This window comes from Hemicordylus capensis, chromosome 2 (genome assembly GCF_027244095.1).
Source record: "Hemicordylus capensis ecotype Gifberg chromosome 2, rHemCap1.1.pri, whole genome shotgun sequence".
Taxonomy (NCBI): Eukaryota; Metazoa; Chordata; class Lepidosauria; order Squamata; family Cordylidae; genus Hemicordylus; species Hemicordylus capensis.
Genome location: NC_069658.1, coordinates 357,973,767 through 357,977,877, shown reverse-complemented (window position 1 = coordinate 357,977,877; position 4,111 = coordinate 357,973,767).

Here is a 4,111-nt window from a genome sequence, read left to right as displayed (position 1 = left end):
ACTTGAAGAGCCTCCAGCTGACCCTGACACACAACACCCGCAGCAGAGTCAAGATGGGGCATTTGCTTTTCTAGAATGGGTAGGGAAATTGTTCATCTGCTTTGAAGGTCATTCCTCTGCATATATCGGTGCGGGCTATGCTTGGTGGTTTTTTAAAACATATATACTAAATTTATGTGAGTTATACTTGGGTGCGGGTTATACCCGTGTGTAAGGTATATACGCAAAAATATGGCAATCTTATAAATGTTGAGGCTGTTCTTATGTGCACCCTAACCCAGGCTATGGAAGACCAGCTGCGTGTGAGAACCGCTGGGATTGGGCCCGATCCCGGCGGGGCAGCACCAAATAGCCCAGCTTTTAAACCCAGCTCTCTCAAATAGCCCAGCTCTTAAACCCAGAGAGCCCTTCACCCGGGCTCTGGGATTGTGTGTTCAGTGGGGCTATGCTCAGCCCTAGTGGACATAGAGACAGGCTCCTAGAACACCCATCTCCTGGGGAAATCCCCCAATGCATTGTACATGTTGCTTAGAGTGGTGTGAGATATCTAGAGGCCAGGACACATTGTCCTGGCTCCCAGAGCTGTGCTGTGCCATGCAGCATGGATTGTCTAGGAGCACAGCCTGCACTCCCAGCACCATTCAAGCACTCGTCTGGGGAGAAGGTGAGTTTAACCATCCTTCCCCCCTCTGCTCACATGCCAGTTGTGTGAATGAGCTTGACATGTCAATGTTAGGAGATAGTGCATACAGATTGTAATAGAAAAAGATTATCAGTGTTACAACTCATGACACTTCACATTTGAGGATTTCCACTAATACAAAGATTTCAGTTTTTAACTGAGTGCATGGACCACATATAGTGGCACTAATCAAATTGACGTGTGCCAGGAAGAAGCGTTCATGGTGTGGACCGCTTCCAGAGTACTACAGCACAGAGCGTAGAGGGCATTTTTATCTGATCTCTGCTTCCCCAAGAAATGCAACAGGAAAATATATTTCTGTGCAACAGGGACATATGTTCCTGAAGGCTGTGCAATCCTTAGGGACATGTTTTTCGGTGGTGCAGAGCATTTCCAGGAGATGCAGAGATCAGAGGAAATCACCACCTCACCCTCTGTGCTGCACAGCTAAGAAACTCTCCACAGTGTGGGCACATCTCCCTGGCATGTGCTCTAGTAAGGAACACTAGTAAGGATATTAGCCACTGTTGTCTCACAACCACCATGTAGCCTACTGCTCCATATCCATTCCAGTGTTTTATTTGTGGTTTATATGCTAAGGGAGAGAAATTCCAACTCCACAAGTCCATTAGCCGGGTTATGTTTACACTGCCAAAGAACAGAAGAGTTATAGCACTACTAGTAACATATCCGTTCGTTAAGATCTATTTAAGGGCATGATGCTACATGGGGAATGGATGTTGTTTTTCCGTAATCATTCTCAGTATGTGGGGGCTCAGCTACATAGAGCTGTTTTCCTTGTTAGAGTTTTTGAATAATTATTACTTCAGCGAAAAGCCACAAATGGGCTGTCTTGTGCAAATCAACATAGTGCTCATTGAAAACCAGAATCTCAATGTGCCACTGAAAATGAAAAAGCCAAATTATGGAAGCAGCACAGAGAGGAGTAAATCAGTTCAAAAGTATCTGCCACTGCCTTGATCCTGCTAGGTTAGAAGACCTTGAAGGTTTATTATTCTGCCTGTAATCTTAACCTCTGCTACTAACAGATTGTTGATTCAAAGTCATGCCTGGATTGGATTCTAATTACATCCAGGACAGCCCCCTTCTTTCATTACAAATAAGAAAATTCATTTGTGGTGGGGTGGGGGGAGAATTATTGTTCTGGGATAAATAATTTAAACAGCCATTATCTATCTTTGGCTGAAGAGTAAAGCAAAAAATAATATGCTTTGGTTCATTCTTCTAGGAATAGTATTTGATTACAATGCTGAACATTTCTTTTTGAAAAGAAAAGGACATGCCAACAGAGAACACAGTAATCAATTTGGGAATAATATGCTTCAGAATTACAAGAGAATAAGCACCTTAGTTCCGGCATAAATAATAAATTCTTTCAGCTCAGTACCACATATGAGTTTGATAATGGTCAGAACAACTTGATACATTTTTAATTTACATTTTCTTCTTTAACCTCTGCATTTTTCAGATTCTGGCTACAGCTAGAATCCTGAAGGGCTGTATCATAACAAAGCCCCATGGAACGCTAATACATATGTGACACATGATAGTTATGACTGACGGGTCGACTAAGGACTAAATCACAGCAGAATCACTAAATGTTCCTCATCTGTCTGTGCTCTCTTCCTTAACAGCACCTCTCATTTATTCTCCTACCCATTCTTTATGGTCTGCTGGGCTCCTTTTCCCTACATCACAAGGCTTGTCTTCACAACACAGGACTTGTTCCTCTAGACAGAAATCTGTGCGACTGACTGTGTGTGTGTGTGTGTGTGTGTGTGTGTGTGTGTGTGTGTGAGAGAGAGAGAGAGAGAGAGAGAGCCTTTCTGTTAAAAAAACAGCAACACATCTTTTAAAGTAAAATAAAATAAACAACACAAATACTTTTATATTTGACGGTTATCAATCATGCCTAGTTAAAGAAATCAGAGGAGGATTGGCTAAGTGGGCAGAGAAGATGATTAATGCTTCCCTGAGAGTGACAGAGTCATCTGAAAGCAGTAATGGTTAGACCTCTACTTAAAAAAAACCTTGACTAAATCTGAATGTGTGGAATAATTACTGGTAGCTAATGTTGATAGGATTGTGACTATTAGGGGTGTGCATGGAACACATTTTGCATTCTGTTCTGAGCTCAGAACAGAATGCAAAATGTGCGAAACATTCCATCAGAATAACCAAGCGAACGGGTTGTTTTGATGGAATGACCCTGTTCCATTGGAATGGACCAACCCCATTCTGAGCACCATTTTGGATTCCAAAATGGTGCTCAGAACAAGGTTAGAACAGTCCACCTCAGAAAGGATGATCCCATTCTGAGCTCAGAACAGACCCCTATTTAGGGTGTTCTGTTCCAAGCTTGGAATGCTTGAAATGGCCCATTCTGAGGCAGAACATTCTGAACGTTTTCACACTGCTAATTGTGACTAATCTTGTGGTAAGTTCTTTCTGATTTCAGCTTAAGTGATGAAGCATGTGCTTAACTTTGGCTGAATCATGCCAATTAAGATGTTTTTCAATCCCTTTCAATTCTACATTAAAAAAAACCAAACTATTCCAAAAGAAAAAATTAAATTAGTCATTGGGCAGTGGGAGCGTTATTGACTATAAAAAGGATCCAAACAACATATAAACCTGTGGGCTACAAATCTGTAGATCTTTCTTGGGAAGATATAATAAAAATAGCCCCCCCTTTTGAGAGTGAGCGAGCAAGAGAACTGTGTCTTTTAAAACTCTGTTTGGAAGATACTGTTTGTAATGTCAGAAGTCCATAAGGTAGGAAAGTGTATGGGTAGCTTTGTGGCAGATTAAATTGAACTGATAAGCATCAGGTAAGATTGTGCTTTGGAAAGAATAATTTGAACTGTTCATACAAATGGTTAGGTTCTAAATTAACTGTATCCTTACTCAGTAGCAAGATGTGAGGCTTTCAATAAAACCCTTTGCTCGGTGGAAATCAAAGCCAACAAAATGTATTTAGGATGTATTCAGATTTGGAAATAAAATGGTGTCAGAAATAATATACTGTCATTATTTAAGTGAATGGTATGTCCTCTCCTGGAGAACTATGTTCAGTCCAGTTCACTCAAAAAGGCAATACAGGAATATGAAAGGCCTAGGAATATAGGTAGCAAAAATGATCAGAGAAGTAAACAGATTTCAGTCTGAAAGGAGAATAATAAAACTGGAGCATTTACTCAGAGAATAAGAAGAGTTATGATGGAGGTGTACAAATAAGTGACTTCATCTCTTACACTCCCTCACAGTGTATGAATAAGAAAATATTCAGCAAGACTAAAAAAGGACAAAGCATAACATTGTGCTCATTTCCCTGGCATGGACTCCTTTGTATAGCTGCATATATAGCATGCATTGTATAGCACGACCCTCTGCCAGATGAAAGGAATT